This window comes from Amblyomma mixtum, chromosome 8 (genome assembly GCF_055824585.1).
Source record: "Amblyomma mixtum isolate Tamu chromosome 8, ASM5582458v1, whole genome shotgun sequence".
Taxonomy (NCBI): Eukaryota; Metazoa; Arthropoda; class Arachnida; order Ixodida; family Ixodidae; genus Amblyomma; species Amblyomma mixtum.
In genome coordinates, this window is record NC_143019.1 from 45,442,530 (window position 1) to 45,461,169 (window position 18,640).

Genomic DNA, 18,640 nt, shown 5'->3' on the forward strand with positions numbered 1-18,640 from the left:
TTGTGCACTTGAGCAATATTTCCATCGCAGGTCATTTGGCAGGCTGCTAGCCACGAATTGGCTTTACAGCATTTCTGTTTCCGGGTAATATATTCGGAGAGCGGAAATCCGGCTGTTCGAGATACGAACGAATTAGATCGGCTTTGGTTAATAGCATGCTGTATTAAGCATCCAGAGAGACTACGCAAGCACAATCCGATTATGCCCATTATGTCTTCTGAGAGAGCATTTCTTAAGAGTAGCAGTGCAGCGTGCTTTCCTGCGGTACACTCGCATGCTCGTGTCATCATTTTCTTTGTACTGATGTGTATTTGCGAGTATGCACAAAAAGTTTTCTTAGCAAAAGTAGTTTAGGGGCGGGCGAGAAGGAGAGGTGGGGAGCATGGCTTGATGTTATAGTTTTTGAGGGTTCCATGCATTTAATCATTTCTTTAGATTTGAGTTAACCTGAAAGGTGCTGCCTTTACGTTTATAATAGCATAGGTTACTGGTTTCACGTCGTATGTGGCCCGGCTGCGTTGGCTCAGTGGCTACGGCGCTCGACTGCTGACCAGAAAGACGCGGGTACGATCCCGGCCGCGGCGGCCGAATTTCGATGGAGGCGTAATTCTAGAAGCCCTTGTACTGCGCGATGTCAGTGCACGTTAAAGAACCCCAGGTGGCCGAAATTTCCGGAGCCCTTCACTGCTGCGTCCCTCACAGCCTGATTCGCTTCGAGACGTTAAACCCCAATAAACCAATATACCTATCATGTCGTACGCATTTTAGTGCCGTCATTTTGATTGGAATTTATAGGGCCCTTATAATGTTGCTTTATACAAAGGCATTCTCTACTGAGCATGTTACATAAATTCAAAAAGGAGCAGCTAGCCACGAAGAAAAGAATGCATCAGCGCGGCTGTTTTAATTTGTTTTATTTTGTACATTTCTTTTTTAAAAGAATACGGAGCCTAACTAGAAAAGCGATAATTTAAAACCATGAAATGAAGGATGGTTTCTTAAAAAGTGCCACAGTTGTTTGCATTTTCAGCTTTTTTTTAGAGGTGCTTTTTTCCCGCTGAACGTTTCCTAAAGCCATGACCGGGCCACAAAGGAAAAAAAAATGCGCACAGGCACTCAGCATGCATAGCGCACAGAATAGTAAGACGTACGATATATGCTAAGACGTTGAGAGAGTGCTACAAATCTTTGTAAAACTATAGCTAGAATTTTTCTTTTCAGAATGCAAAATATGCTTGGACGGCCACCAGGGCACATAACAATGGTTAGCTCTTCTTGGACAAATGACAGGTGCAAGCCATTATTATAAATAATAAGTCCACCCAAATCTGATCACCATAAAAAAAAGAAGAGTTGGGTACAGAGTCTCCTCAAGTCACCAGATAAAATGTGTTTTGAGCTCAAATAGCGAATTGCCATTCCTGCAGCCGTCTGCAATCTCCATTTCGCATGAAGTGACTCGTGCGGTGACGTATGCGAACCACTAGCTGAGATTGACCGGTTTGCTTTAACATCAGAGAGAATAACCCTCAGTCCACCAGGGACTGCATCTGCAGGCAGCGCAGACAGAGAATGAACAAAAAAATGTAATAAGCTCACAAAAGAACATAGAATATAGTAATGCGAATGCATCATTGCCCCTTGGATTGAAAAAAAAAAATGGCTGAGGCTTAACTTGGTTAAGCCTGGAGAATGCGAAGCATCATCGTGTCGCGTAATTTGGAGGCGCACAACCACAGCGACGGCGCGAGGTGGGCCCCCGTTTCTCCACTGTCGTGACGTCATCAAGTCACGTGGTGTGACGTCATGTATCACGTGATTTGGAGGCGCACAACCACAGCGACGGCGCGAGGTGGGCCCCCGTTTCTCCACTGTCGTGACGTCATCGTGTCACGTGGTGTGACGTCATGTATCACGTGATTTGGAGGCGCACAACCACAGCGACGGCGCGAGGTGGGCCCCCGTTTCTCCACTGCCGTGACGTCATCGTGTCACGTGGTGTGGCATCATCGTGTCACGTGATTTGGAGGCGCACAACCACAGCGACGGCGCGAGGTGGGCCCGCGTTTCTCCACTGCCGTGACGTCATCGTGTCACGTGGTGTGACGTCATGGATCACGTGATTTGGAGGCGCACAACCACAGCGACGGCGCGAGGTGGGCCCCCGTTTCTCCACTGTCGTGACGTCATCGTGTCACGTGGTGGGACGTCATGTATCACGTGATTTGGAGGCGCACAACCACAGCGACGGCGCGAGGTGGGCCCCCGTTTCTCTACTGTCGTGACGTCATCGTGTCACGTGGTGTGACGTCATGTATCACGTGATTTGGAGGCACATAACCACGGTGAAGGGCTGAAGTGGTAGCTAAAGTAGTATGCTTCGCATAAAAAGAGACGTAGTGTGAAGGTGTCCAAAGGAAATGACACGTCGACATCGTGGACTTCACTTTCCAGGTCTCTTGGGGGGGCAAAACTGCCATTAACGATTTCCACGGACTGACCAACATATTTAAAATATCAAAAGGGCACCATGCTCCTGAAAAGTGCAGAATAATGTTTTTTGATCGTTCACAACTACGTTCACACAATTCATAGTGAAAAATTAAATAAGCGAAAAAAACTAAATTAACCATTAAAGGCACTGTGCTGCCAGTGAGTTAATTCGGAAGCAGCTGCAAAACTGCATTGCAGGCACGTATATGTTTCCAGCTCTGCTTCTCACTCCGTAGGGAGAGAGCAGAAACTGCAAGCGCCTTCATGCTTGGCCGCCGGTCCGCGAAATTCTTTCGTAGCTTCGCGCTCTGCGAAGATTAATATCCTCCAGTTGCGCGGTTTTATATGGGATACGCGGCTAATTGCGTTAGTTATGGGACGCACCCTCACTGCAACCTTTTCTCGGTCTACTTTTCTGCAGCTCGCCGCAGCATTTTCTACATGCCACACAGCGAGGCGTGGTCTCATTTGTAAGTCACGTTCGGGGATACGGTGACCCACGGAACAAAACGCGTCCGCCCACCTATGTAGAAGACACAAGGTTGCGGAAAACGTGCTGCATTGCAGTGCTAAAGGCAAAAGAAAAAAAATAAAACGAATCGGACGAGCAGGTGATTCGTGTGGGAGGAATTAAAGTTTAGAACGCATTGAGCAGTGATAAAAAGGGCCACCGCCAGCTAAAGAAAAAAGGGTGAAAGAAGTTACGATGCCGGAGAGACTCGATGGGTGATCTAAACCATACCTGGGTCAATTATGGTTTATGGATCGTGTTCCCGATGCATGTTGATGGCGGAGATTGGATTAAAGCCCCAGACACCGGCGTAGCGAACAAGTACTGGTGTCTAGTCAGCTTGTTCTGCGGTAGTGCGCTAAGAAAAACCTTCTGTTGTTTGTTTGCATGAAGAATACAGAGACATTGAAAACCTTCAAAAGCTCCATTTTCTAAATCGCCAGCCTGTGGCAATATCTGAATGTAAGGTCAATTTGACTTTTTGTACGGGTTTGCTTATAATACTTTTTCGAAACTGAATCAAGTACAAATAGTATTTACTTGCTATCGAATCGAATACAAATATTGCATTTTCATTAATATTGGCTACTTGTACGAATGTCTCAACGATGTGAAACTGTAAACCTGTAGTGGTGACGGTGCAGTATGGTTATAATAAATTATGGATCTAAAGCTCTAGATGTCAAAAGACGGAAACCGTCCATTGTGGGGTATCCCACACGAAGTCAGTATATTAACTCAATGACCTTGATGACATGCGTAGAGGCAAATTACGTTTCGCTGCTGATGACGACTGCGAATAAACTAGCGCCTCTTTTCAGCAGGTGAGACGAACAAGAGCTACGTGTGAGCCAAGGATTCTTAGATGGGGCATGAAGACACGTTTTTCTAAACCTGAGGAAGCATTGCAGCGTCGCCGAATCTAGGAGACCTTGCATAAGCATTATGAACAGTGCCACAGTATTGGGCCATGTCTCCACGCTGAATCCTTTTTCCCGCGCTGACCGATTGCGGCAGCCTGCTGTGCGCTGTCAGAATGAGTTCTGTTTTTGAAGTCAGTTAAGCAACTACTACGATCCTCATTCGATTTCCCTGCCAATTATTAGAAAATTATTCTAAGCCTCGGCCACATAGTAACGCAAAAGCGTTAAGGAGCTCGTGTCGAAGGAAATAAAGCATCGACATCGTTGACCCTAAGCGAAAAACCCAGGAAAATCCACAGAGAAGCAACCTAGGAGGCAGGTGGGCCAGCTAGGTCACGTGACCTTGTGGCGTAGACACAGCCTGTCCACCGGATTATGAGAAAACTGCACACCCTGGCCGGTTGAAGTTAAGTTATCGATCAGAAGTTATCGATCAGTTATCGATCGAGAAGAGCAACCTGGGTCGTACAAGCGCGACCGTGGCAGCACCTGCCATCGCAGGGCAGCGGTGTATCGCTTAACTGCTGCACCACTGGGTCGGGAGTGGTATGAGGACTTCCAGGGACATATCGATGTAAAGTTGAGAATGACTAATTCTGCATATATGAATATTAACCTATAGTAACGTATATGAATATTAACCCATAGACTACACCGCCATACACTTTCCAAAGCGAGTAACGAAGTCCATTCCGGTATTAACTTCACAAGTTTGAATCAAGTGGCTGGAAGATTTTCATATAGAATATCCTAACCACTAAAACATCAACATAGCCATAAGGAACCCTAGAAACGATTTTTACTGAGTACGAAAATTTGGTGGAGTTGACTTCAGTATCCCTTCTACAAGATGTAGTTTGTGCTGTTCTATACTTTAGACGTTTACCAATCGACGAATAAGGGCCGTGACTTGGAAACAAGAATGTCTTCTGTCATCGAACTCTGCTGATGCAAAACATGTGAAACAGGAAGCCGTTTCTCAATAAACATTTCAGGTAGAGAAGTTGTAAACAATCACTTTATTTGTCGACCTCCTCCGGACCGGTGAGGGATAGATTTTTATGGATGTGACATTCCAGTATTCCTTGTATCTTTGTAAAATTTGTTCATTTGTATCACGTTACATGCTATATTTGGGCGTCTCATCGGCGTTAATTTGTTAGCGACGAGATGGGAAAAGGCGAAGCTTTTGATTGCGCATTTGCAGAATCACTTATAGTGTCGCTTCTTGCACGAAGACGGGGATTCACAATTCATACTAGGTGTTGTCGTGCGCACTACATAAATACTCGTTTAAAACCTGCGCTGGAGTTTTCTATTCTGACAGGAATGCCGTTACACGTACCCTCTCTGCAGGGTTGTAGGCAGTGTGCTAAAGATTTTTCTCTTTTGTACTACTGTGACTAAAGCACGAGCCCCAGCACACATGCGGTTTCCTTCCCACTGTCACACTACGCTGTGTAACCTTTCTATTTCAGCTCCCCTTGTACCCCTTGCACCCCTTCTTTCACTGCACGGTTGAGGTGTCGACTCAGAAAGCTATAATGTCTGCCTGGGACCTGAAATATGCTCGTCATTGCCAGCTTGCGAAAAGATGAGGTGAAGAATGTGTTATTATACATTGAGTCAAAATTTCCCAGGCCACACGGTTCTTTTTTATCGGTACATCCTGGCAGTTAATATACCGATAAATCTATCAAAGTTCTCAAAAGTTAAAACGATACTTCTTCTAACCTCTACAGATGCTTCGAAGTTGGGGGCTGTCGTAACTGCCAGACTATACTGCTCAAAAGAAGACCCTGTGGCCTCGGAACTTTTGACCGATCCTGTGCATGTGCCTGTTTCTGAATGATATGCGAATGATCGCACGCAGCCGTCGCCAACAAGCAATAACTTTGCATAATTTATTGCACACGATCAAGCCGAATGCCACGCGTAATAACTCCAAAGGACTCTCCGCGCCTTCATAGGCGACCAGCCTTCACTGATGAGGAGGCCGGTAGGGTCAGCAAAATTAGCCAACTTTTCGAGCAAACCGGATATGGCTGCGCTTGAGAGAAACAAAGACGGAGAGGCCGGGTGTCACACCACCAATTTGGCTAGCCCTGCTTCGGCAGAAAATCCACCCAGGAAATGTCCCAAATTATAATACTGCCACCCCCCCCCCCCCCCCTCCACCCCCGCTCACCCATCATAACAAGAGACGAAGCAGGCAGAAGTATAACAACGTTATACTCTCCTGCATGCAGTTGCATAGCTTGATGCTTTGCGACGAGCCCTTTAATGTAGTGAAGCGTTTTGGCCACGCATAAGGCTGAATCCACGAGAAAGTGTCGGAAAAAGCTACTTGGGACCGTGTACGACGGGTGCGGTGAAGAACTTGGGACTCGGCACAGTGCCATTAATTCTTGTTTTGCTGCCGGAGAAGATGAGGATGATAGGAAGGATGGTTCCCCGTCCAGAGCTTGCGACAAAATGAACACAGTGTCGTCGTCGCCGCCTCCGTGCACTTCCTCGTCTGTTTTGTGTGTCCATGTTTTGTGACTGAGGCCGAATGAAAGCGGACGATGATATACGGGGCTCACTCTCGACGTAGATGAGAACGAGACGGGATGCGCGCTTGGATGGAACGAACTACGCCACTTGCCCAGAATGTTTCTACTCTGACAACTGGCTGCGTAGAGAATTAGTTTGGACGGAAGAGCTGTCCCATTAGCCCTTGGCTCTTTTGGGACGATGAAGGACCACACTGGTTTCGTTGGCGAGACGTGTATTTCTCCCTTGCAGCTGTCTCCAGGAACATCCAGAAGCAAAGCCGGGACAAGCTAATTTTGATTTTTAGCGGATTCGTCAGGTCTTGAGCGACCATAGTTTATCAAGAAAGGAACGTGGTTCACTGCAGTAATACCGACATTGCGGCTAGTTGGTAAAGCATTCCGGGTCATTGTAAATGAGCACTCAATTTGGCAACATGTTTCAGGGTACTTGCAAAAGCACTATGGAGGTCTCGCTGCGGAAGAGCCACATCACACACCAAATTCTTGGGCGGTTGTGGATGGCCTGATACTCTAGAACCCTGGCGCAGTCTGTGCGTTGAATACTGATGTCAGAACCTTTTCTACTTGCGCCCGCATGATAGACTGTTGATATTTGGTAATAACTGCAAAACAGATAATATTGGTGATGAATGCTTTTTAAAATGCGGTATTTCGCTGGCTTCTTTTTTAGGCCTTTCATCTTTTTCTCTCGCTTCTATTCTTGTTGAATGGAATGGCTGTTTGTTTCTTCGGAAAAAAAAAAACGGTGTATGCACTGGCTCAAAAGGAGCTGTGGTCCTTAGTGATATTTTCCTTTCCGAGTGATATTTTCATTGACAAGAACTTCAGTGGCATTTCTAAAAAGATTTTCGGGTTCGTTAATAAATATCTGACATTCACAGACAGACCAGATTTTACTAGGCTTGTTGTGAATGTTATCAGTTATGTGAAGAAAGTGGATTCGAGCTTGGGTACCCCTTCGAAGCGGCTTGCGATGAATGTTTGCAGTTCTCAGACATTCAACTCAGTTTTAACAAGATCACATGCGCTGACAGCACTTACCGGGGTTGGTGAAGTCGATTTTAAATTTTCCCTCAGGACATTTCAAAATTGTGGCATGTGCCATTGCTGTGGCCTGCCTCGGATCCCCTTTGCACAAGTAATGTACTTACTCTATGAGTTTGTAGCCGTAAGGCGGTGCTTGGGTGGATGTCAATGGATGATCACCCCCTTATTACAAATTTACTCACTTGGAGGTTTTATCTGAACTTTTGGCCTACACTGTTCGTACTTCGAGTTATCGATCAATTCGATATCGCCCTTTCATAAGTTTTCCGTCCCGGTTACCTCAGCTTCTAGATCGACTGATCCGGCGAACCCATGGTTCCAGGTTCGAACCCCGTACCAGGACGAATTTTTCTTTAACTGCGAAGTTTCTAAGAAAGATCTATAGCTTACCTTTGTAGCCTTGTGGCTGCGCTTGGGTAGATGCCAATGAGTAATTACTTCCTTATTACAAATATTCTTCACCTTGTGGGTTTCATCTCAACATTTCACCAATGAATCACAGTTTCGATGAACAGATTGGCAAATTAAGCTTGGACGGTTTTCCAAAGGACGTTTTTGTCTCTCGCATGCCACAAGGTGCGTAAGAAAGTTAAGATTATCAAGGATTTGTCTCCAACAATTGCAGAAGAGCGGAAGGAAAAGAAAAGGTAGTGGTGCTTCTTGAGGATGAAGCCCCGCTGTCGCATTTTATATAAATGCTCTTCATTCGCTCGTCGATATAGAGGCCATCATCCACACATCACTTCGTGCTTTGTACACAACACACTCTCCAGGGACATCGCGCTTGAAAGAAAAACGGTGGCGTTAATCTCTTGCTCGTTTCTAAGTTAAAAAAAATTAATTCATAAATAAAATCAAATTTCACAAGACGTGAACGGAAGTTTCGTGTGTGTGTTGTGAAAATATAAGTTTTTGGTATTTTGTGCAAGAATATTTAAACTTCAGACACCTTCCTCAGGACTTCATTTCAGCGCTAGATAAGTTTTCGATAAATCGCTTTTTCACCAAGACCTGCCGTTGGGACTGTACGCATCGCCAGTTTTGTTTTTTTTTCTATTATTGTTCTTTTTTGCACACACGATCAGTTCATCTCATCTGAGGAGTGGAGCCGCTTATTGCTCGTGGAATAGCGCACAGGCTTTATCGTGCCGCTAAAGCACCTTCTACTTTGATGAAGGCGGCACACTACGATTCCTCGAATTCTTGCGTCTTGCTTCTTTTCTTTTTTCACGTTTACTACTCTTTATAATTGAAGTCCGTCTTATCTCGCACCGGATCCTCTAAATGCGTTTTCCTTTCCGCTGTTTCTCCAGTTGCAGTAATCAATATTCAAGAGCCGAAGAGATGACAGAATGGTAGTTTTGCTTGCTCTTTACCTGATGAGCATTGATTGTTCGCTTATTTTCGCTGGTGTCGAGGATTTCTGTTTATTCTATTCTACTGCGCTCTCTCCACAAACGTCTATTTCCAAAGAACTCTTGGGCCGTTGAACTTAGGCGCCATTCATTCGAGCGTAGATTTTTCAGAGATGTGCCGACAGCCGAGTGCAAAACAAAGAATTAAAGCATTTTCTTATATCAATCGTGAAAGAGATGGAAAGAGTAAGTAAAATGGAGAGAAAGTAGTCGTCCCTGTTTTCACAAAAACCTTATTTTTGACGTTTTATTTGTCTAAATATGTTGGAGATCTGCCCATGTCAAGAGAAATTGAAAGACACAAACTTTGCTGAAGATAAAACCTTTACAAAAGCAGCTATCATTCGAGGATCAATTAGATAATTTTTCATAGTGCGAAAGCCAGCATAACAATCTTTAAAGTATTAAGGGACGTGGAGCGAGGAAAAAAAACGGCCATATGTTTTATAACGCAGACAAAACGAATTGAGCTTCCAACTTTAGCTAACCCAGCGTAAAACATGACACCTCGAATGCTGGCTAAATGAAGAGCTTGAAACCGCGCCGGTGCAGCAACTACAGTCTGAACTACTTTTGCTCAGTAGTTGGCTCCAATGAGAATGAGAATCCATCCATAGATAAACTGTTTTTGTTAGTCACGAAGACTGAATGCGTGCGATCCTTCTGCCATGTAAAGTAACGGCCTGTAGACATAGAGGGTTAGAGCATTTCATACAGATGCCATCGCTACAACCACATCCCCTAGTCAGCGGAGGAAGATCGTTCATTCGTCTATATAGAGTGTGTAACTTTAATGTCACATGCCATCGCATGTGTCGAGGCACGAACATCAAAGTTTTCCGAAGGCTGGCATAATGCGCTCTTTGCTTGGCCTGGGTATTAGAACGAAGGCTGTGAGCCAGGCGTGTGTTTTGGGACTTCTGCCTTTGCTTCGCCTCTATCCAAGCGCCCTTTGATGGCAGTCTTGACAGCTCAGTCCTGGCCCACGACAAGCAAACGTCAACAGATTTCTTATCTTTTAACGCATACTATTAACGTAATGACGCAGAGAAATATTCTAATAGTAGGCAGCAACTTCATTACGGGGCTCAGAAAGTATGCGCTAACGCTTCGCTTTTATGTAGCACTGAATGACGTTCGCGTGAACAAAGTATGTTAACGTTCACTGAAAGCGCACAAAACAGTAGTTCATCTCTTTTTTTCAAAATCTGAACTCCGCAAGCGCTGAAATATCTGTTCGGCGCGCATTTTTCTTGCACTTTCTGTTGAGCTCAAGCCGTAATGACGTCGACAAGTGGAGGGTTATGAGTACTTCTGGCCGAAAAAAACATTGGAGCTTCTTGCTGCAGATGAAGCCGTGAAAAAAATGGTGGGAATGACATGCGCTTAAAATAGACTTCGGCCTTTGCTTACTCCAAAAGAAGCCAAGGAGAGAGTGAAAGAAGCTGAAACACTATTTTTATTAAAGAGCGAGCGGGCTTCGTCTTAGAACAAGGTCTCTATCCGGCCGCACTCTGGTGCCGGTTGATTTTTTTTTTTAAATCCCTTGCTTCGCCTTTCAGCGATAAGCGAGGACTCCGTTCATAGCGTCTATGCTGTCACTACTAGCTGGAATTCTGGCGCCAAGACCAGCTCGAAAACGCTGGGTCTTTGAAGCATTGATCCCAAGCTGTGTCGAAAGATGCGCTGGGGAATCACTAGGACGGAATTTCGCAGCAGGGGTGTAAAAATTAGATTCTACGGACAAAGTAGTTGAACACTTTTTACAGAGAGAGGAGAGGCAAGGGAAGAAACGAACCAAAAAAAACAAACTTGCATAGCACTTGCGATAGGAGCCAAGCAAGTTTTGGTTCATATCTGCTGCCGCGAAAACTGACTTCTCAGCGAAACTATGAGCTCGAACGCTTTGAAGCGGACATGTTCTTTTACTTTGGAGGAGGATGGATCCGCTCTAACAGTGGTGTATTCATTCAGTGTTTCCAACTAATCGCTTTGAAGCTTATTGTTCGTTCGTTGTTCCACAGAAAGAGTTTGGCGAACAGAGGGTCAGAGAGAAAATAGAACCGAAATAAAAAACCGCAGTCGTGGCCTAGTGGTTTGAGCGCCCGTCTCGGCTGCGGGAGGTGGGTGGTTCGAAACCAACCCACCGCCGGGCACCCACCGGTCAAAAGGGTACAAGCGTCCCCCGGCCTGGCGCTCGGCTTCCTTTAGGGGTGTACGTTTGGGAGAAGTGAAAAAAAAAAGGGCCACAAATTGGGCTTATGCCGCACGAGGCGGACTTATGGTTGCTTGGCGGGGGAACTTATCACTCATCCGTCAAGGCAACTGTTTGGTCTAAGACCCTTTTCCCAAGCATTTCACCCTAGAAGAGCCGAGCACCAGGCCAGGGGAAAGCTTGTACCCATTAAAGAAACCGGTGGGTACCCGGCGGCACTGGGGATCGAACCCAGCACCTCCCGAATGCGAGGCGGATGCTCTACCACAAGGCCACCGAAGCGTGGCCTTGTGGCACTTTTTTCTCCATCTCCAGCTGCAACCCCATTTTTTCGATAGGACTTTCTTTACCCCCGTTCCCGAGGGATTGCTCCCGCGGGGAGACTCGCATATAAGGAGCCCGATCTGCACCATTTCTTTTTGCTAATTTATATTGCCACAAAGAGCTCTCCCCGCTGCGTGTTATATACTTGTTTAAGGGAGGCGAAGCGCGAAAAAAGACAGGGACGAGAGAGACACAAGACACAGGGCCAGCGTTACGTACATCCAGAGCAATCCACTCCAAAAGTAAATAAACCTCTGATCCCGGAAAGGCGAGTCGCAAAAGTGGCCGCGCTTCGTTGATCTAAAAAGTTACGAAAGTGGTTGCTGAGACAGGAAGGTGGGCACTCACGAAATACTATAAGGAAGCCAAAAAAGCCTAATGAAGACGCGCCCTATCACTAATATAATTTCCCTGGGAATCCCCATAATACCTCGTCCTGTGAGGTTATTAATCTTCCGCGGATGTCAACGCGCGAATAAAAAAAATCCAGAGCTTTTCTTGTTCGCCGGGTTTTCCTAGCTCTTAGGCAAGTCTTATTCTGCGCTCCCCTTGTTGAGTGGGATGGAGCAAAAAAGTGCGGCTGCCTGGTTGGCTGCGGCCGAGTTGGCTGGCGTGCTATCCACCCCTCCTCATTCCTGCACCAATTCTGCGCATGCGGTAAAAATTTCACAAGGTGCTGTTATTAAATTTTCGACCGTAGTTGCTCCCTGCAACATTGCTGCTGCTGTGGGCTTGCTTTCGATCGAGTAATTGACAGTGTGCGCTGCCGTTGAGGAGTTTCCGAAAGGTCCGAAGAACCACCAAACTCGGGTGTTTTGCAGCGACACCCGTTAACGGCACATTTCTCGGTTTTCTGGTGCTGGCATAACATCGCCATATGCTGATTGACCAGCATGCAGTGGCGTTACGTACGACGCCACTGCAACGGACCATTTCTGTTGGTCCGAACTCTGTGCTGCCATGAGTGACAGCATAGTGAAGTCAGGTGCGCCATAGCAGAGAATAGAAATGATAACGAATAAACGGTAAAATGCTACAGCAAAAGGAGCTCGTCAGACCATTTTGCGTTCACGCCGTGTGATGTACCACCAGAGCCTAGGAAGTACGTAGTTTAGTTTTGGCATATATGGGGGTACCTTGATGCTGTGTGTGGCAGCAGTATGTGTGTATGAATCATGCGACCAGTCATGTCTGAGGACATAGATCGGAAGTGAGGCCACCATGCCGGAAGTGGCGACACTGATTTTGAGGCGAAATTAAACCGGAAGTGATGACACCAGACTGTAAATGTCCTCAGCCAAACCGCAGTTTAGAGATCAGACCATAAATGACGTCACTAAATTGGATGTGACCTCACATAAACCGGAAGCTCATAGCACTCATCTAACGCCGCTGACAGGTGTCGCCGACTCTTGCGTTAGATGGGGGTGACCGTCCTGCTGCCTTTCACGCCAGGTTTTCGTGGAGCCAGTTTCCCACCTGACTGCAGAGTTTCCTTGTTGGTACAAGAACAGAGCTCCCAGCTAAACTCTTTTCGATGACCTCCGTTTCATTCACTGCTGGGCTCTTTCTTCTTAATAACAAGGAATGGCATCCATGTCTTCATAAGCGCAGTCTTTATAACGTGTGTAGTGGATTGAGAATGTTTCGCTTTAATAAGAAGAGAAGCTATCGGCGTTTTTAGGGAGAGCGACAGCCTCGAAAGAAGGCAAGATGTTCGATGGGAACTCTAGTGGCAAGAAGAATGGAGGACGGCATCGTAATCAGTCACCAATCGCAAGAAAATTCGATGGAATGCATGGCTGCTGTAGTTGCACCGGGTGTTTCTCGACAATGCCTGCGAAATCTTTCCTTGCTTGTTATTCCTGTCACCGGCATCCAACGATGCGCCCTATGCTCAATATTTCGCCGCTGTCGCAGGTGCTGATCACTGGTCTTTCATCCGACGTTTCCCCATTCACCAGTTTGTTTCACCCAGACTGTTAAGAAGTAATATATGTATTTATTTATTTAATTTTATTGGTTTTATTATCTGCTTCATTAATTCAACACTTTTTACTAGCATCCGTACAGTTCTGTAGAGAGCAGTTTTGGGTATAATCATTCGAGTACAAACGCTAATATTTTCCCAGAGGCAACGGCACGGTTTCGCTTGCCAGCTTTTTTTTTTATTTGCGCGCCATGTTGAGCCATTATGAGGTGATTACTTTCCACTAAATTTATTCCCGAGCGCACAGCTGGAAGCTACCCCATGGACATTCCCTCCAACTACATCTCTTGACCCTTGAGTGAGGATTGCCATTCGGGTGGCATGGTTTCACGGTACTTAAAAAGTTAACGGCGCCAAAAAGTGAGAGGACAGAGAGGAGATCAGAGCGCTCGTAACCGCTGGAGCCAAAACAGCAACAACGATAACAACAACCAGGAAAAGAACAAAAATAATATTGTGGTTGATTTGGTTTATGGGATTTAACGTCCCTAATTGACTCAGGCTATGAGAGACGCCGTAGTGAAGGGCTCCGGAAATTTCGACCACATGGGGTTCTTTAACGTGTAATGACATCGTACGAACCTGTAGAATTTCTCCTCCAAAGAAATTCTACCGCCGCGGCCGGCATCGAACCCGCGTCTTTAGGGTCAGCAGCCGAGCACCATAGTCACTGAGCCACCGCGGCGGCTTCGAAAAGACAACAATGTGTAGTAGTAGTAGTAATAATAAATGCGCTGCTGAGCCTGGCCAGCAGTTCTTGCCTGATGTGTAGAGGCATAGCGGGTACAGAAGGACGGCGGTGACAGAGACTGTCAAGCAGACCCTCAACAATTTCTCTCTTTTTTTGTCTTTTTCTGGTAGCATAAAACGATAGGCAGAGCTTTGATTAGCCTTACTAGGCCTCCATCACGTCCATCGGTGCTTCTATTCAAACTGATTCAAGGCACTTGCTCGTTATCCCTGACCGAAAGCTCTCAGTAGAGGACACGAAGGGGGGAGAACGAACACGAGTGAGAACGGAGACAGGAAGAAGCACTGTGGCAGGCACTCAGCAAACCAGTCTGCTTCCCTCGTCCAGGGGAAGAGGGGTACGACCCCTTCGACCGTTAAGGTGTTCCGCATGGCGAATCCAATTTTTGAATGGGCGCGAAGGATGAATCCAAGATCATACGTAAGCTTTAAAAGACAAAGGAAAGGGGGGGGGGGAGGTGCTACGCAGCTCGTTATCGCCAATGGACTGCCCACGTACCCAGTATTCTTTGCATAATGCCGGCACGCTGAAGTGGCTCAAAACGTGCCTAAAAAAAAAAGACCCTCCGCACTGGGAAAGATACGCGATATCGGTTTCCCTGCCTGTATTCTCCTCAAGCCTCTTTGCCTAAATTTTCGCAAGTGCCTCTCTAAGAGTGAGAAATAGTCAGCGCACGTAAAGATACCAAAAAAAACCGCAAGCTTTGTCTTTGTTCTGCGCCTTGATTATAATAAGGTTTTGATGTTCATGCTCTTGAGGCGTATGATTCCTCTTCTAGGTATGTTTGGCTGTGAGGGGAAACCCATCATAATCCATGCACCATGCAGTGTGGATTATCAGCGGTGACTTCAACATCCACCACTTACTGTATCGGAGCTCTAAGACAAGTGCCAGTAGAAGGAATTTGGAATTATGGTCATCGGACAACAAAATTTGCGTTATGAATGGCTGCAGTCCAAGTTAACCGCGGGGTTCGTCCTGCAGCAGTTGTCTTTACCTGACTTTATTGTTGCAGCCATTGAATCAGCGTATTCGCTCAAAATCAAGAAGAAATGGGCATGGGCAGGTCATGTAATGCGGAGGCAAGATAACTGATGGTATTTACGGGTAACGGAGTGGATTCCAGGGTACCGTAGCAGGGAGCGGAAGAAAGTTATTTCTGTAGACGAGATTAAGGAATTTGCGGGGATAAGCTGGCTACAGATGGCATAGGCCAGGGTTAATTGGAGGGATGTAGGAAATCCCTTTGTCCTGCAGTAAACATAGGCTGATAATGATGACTATGACGGCGACGATGATTCAATATTTTTTATTTTTTGGGGGGGAGGGGGGGAGGGGGGGGGAATGTGGAGACTTATGGGAAAGATTGCATTCCCGTCTGCCTCAACACCAAAGGACTACTCATTACTTTGCTCACAAAGCCTTACTGAGTGTTGGTGATTTCACGCATGTGAGAGTAGTCGCAGTTAGAGCATTCTTACTGTTATAGACTCAGAGAAGAGGCAAGCGCACGTTAAAAGCGTCTACAACTCAGCGCCAAATGGGGTATTATGCATGCGGTCGCATCTCTCAATCACAGCAAGGAGGTGGGGACGCAAAAAGGTGAAACAGTCCCTAAAGAGCTGGAAGACACGCATGATGTGCTCTATCTTCGGCTGCCGCTGTATTTTTGCTTATCTGTAGCAAAGCACCTCACATAAAACCGCGCAATGTGACTGCCGCTCGATCATACTCATTCGGGCGGGCCTCACAAAAGCTTTTTAGCAAGATATAAATAGAAGATGCGAACCTATCTAGTTCGGGCACTGATGAGGGAAAAGGCCTAAAGATTAAGCCAACGGGTGTCAAGTAAAAGAGCCACAAAGGGGAAGGTATCGATCACAGCGACCTCGTCTTTGAAGTCTGCGGAGTCCGGATGATGGATTGGGCGGCGGCGGTGGCTCTCGCGTGGCCGGAGGAGCGAACTATAGGTGGCCGTCCCTTTGCGACTTTTGTGCGCTCAGTTCCGGTGGTGGTGGTGGTGAAAACATTTATTAATCATAGAGAGAGGTGTTGGGGGTCGTGACCTGAAGGGTCACGCCCTTACAACCACTAGGTGGGATGCCTAGTCAGGCACACCATTGGCGTTTGCCGCAGCCCGGGCGCGCTGCGTTAAGGCCCTTTGGGCCTCGAGGGTGCAGCAACCGGACAGGGTCGCCTCCCAGTCCTCTCGGGTGGGGTTCGGGATAGGGGGTAGGGATGGGTTCTGCTGGCAGGCCCACACCATGTGGTAGGTGTCAGACACCTCCCCACAGTGTGAGCACCGCCCGTCGAATTTAGGATCGAAATGCTTTAGAATTGCCGGGCACAACATCGTGTTGGTGAGCAGGCGCAGGAGTACCCGCTCGTTGTCCTTCCCCAGCCCTTTGCATGGGGTGGGAAGAGTTTGGTGCGTGGATTTGTAATAATCGCATATTTCCTTAAAAGTGTAAATTGGATTGAAATGGAAGTCCTGGTCGGCGTCGGGTCCCGTGGGAAATGCCCGGAGAGAGAGCGCGCGGGCGGCGGCGTCGGCTGCCTCATTTCCGTGGACGCCTTGGTGACCGTAATTCACGCACGACATGTATCTATATTCTTTGAGGAGAGCGGGTTTGTCTCGAGTGCTCTTGGTTGGTCACTCTGAACGGCAATTGATGCCAGCTGCCAGGGATTCCCATGCGGTCATTTAGCACCTCAGGGCTGACAAAGGATATTGAGGAGCCCGTCACACGTCCAGTGCCTCAGTCACCTCGCGAAAGAATGAATGGTATTGGTAGAAAGTTCCCCATTTCAACTTGATACAGGTTACCTTAAATTATCTTTAATTTCTCGTCAGTTGGTGGATGCGTGTAAAAAGAATGTCTGTGAGGATCACCTTGCGTGAGATATCGCGCTAACCTTTAGATACCACATACACAGAACAGAAACAGATGAAGCGCATCGTCTCTTCCTGTTAGGCCAACTAGCCCCTGCTATTGCCTTGTTAGCCTACTGGAAGTCGGCACGCAGATAATTACACTCGAGCCGCCGCGGTGGCTCAGTGGCTATGGTGCTCGGCTGCTGACCCAAAGGACGCGGGTTCGATCCCGGCCGCGGCGGCTGGAATTTCTTTGGAGGAGAAATTCTAGAGGCCCGTGTACTGTGCGATGTCAGTGCACGTTAAAGAACCCCAGGTGGTCGAAATTTCCGGAGCCCTCCACTACGGCGTCTCTCATAGCCTTAGTCGCTTTGGGACGTTAAACCCCATAAACCAAACCAAACCAAACCAATTACACTCGACTTTCGTTAACTGAGGGTGCAAAGTTAGGGACGACCACGCCCTCCTCACCGCGGCTCCACAACCCGCAATCTGCGGATGATTGAACCCGACCGGCTTAATACCTAGCTCGAAGCGTAAGCCCTGTTTGAAAGCCAGCAAGACAGATTACACTCAGTATCATTCGAGCTCTCTTTTCCCCTCAGGGACCCTTGTCTTCTGTATCAGATTTTTTCTTTCCACTTTAATCAATACGGGCTGCATAGTTTTGCGCGGCAGACTTTCCTTTCCTGTGCACCGGGCAGCACGCTAAGGGCCGATCAATCCGTCTGCCTCCGCCATGAATACGGCACTCTAAACCATGCGGTGCTTAGCGCGCCCTAACGCTAGCCACGAAGCTCTGAATCTTCTGCTAGATAATTTCTTTTAGATATTTCGCTCAATAGCGGCCACGGATCGCATACGACATAGACAATTACAGCCAGTCAGTTTGTTTCATTACAAACAGCCAAAAAATAGCTTAGCATAATCAAGCAATTTATTGCGGTCGCTGGAGGTTATCTTTTTGAAGTTGGATGATGTAGGAAAGCCTTCTAGGTTCTTGTAGTTCGCCTTTTTCGTACAGATACTGTGCGCATGCACACATTTCATTCGCTGCCCCCTCCCACGGTCCACTGGTCGAAAACAAACTACAAGCACCGGCCGCGCACGCACAGTTCGCATTCTGGACAGTGTAGTTATCAGCTGCGCGCACACACCTGCTACCGAGCATTAGGAGTTGCCGTCTCGCGCAACCGAATTTTGCATGTGGCGTTTGCGTGCATGTTTTTTTTAACCAGTTTTGTGTGTAACAGATTTTCGCGCACTCCAGAGAGGGCATGGCACGTTCAAAGGCGGGACTTATTCGAAGAATGGACGCAGTAAAGATCACTTTGTGACATAGCATAGGGCCCTAATACTGTAGTGCCCGGAAATTACTAAGCAGAAATGATCCAGGTACATTGCAGGGCAGGGGATCCATTCGTACTGAAAATTGCTGTGCGACTTAGAAGTAGACATTTGGACGACACCGACGACTGAAAGCTTCGCACGAAGCAGCAATATTTACGGAAGTGGAGCGCGAAACCTCAAAAATCCGT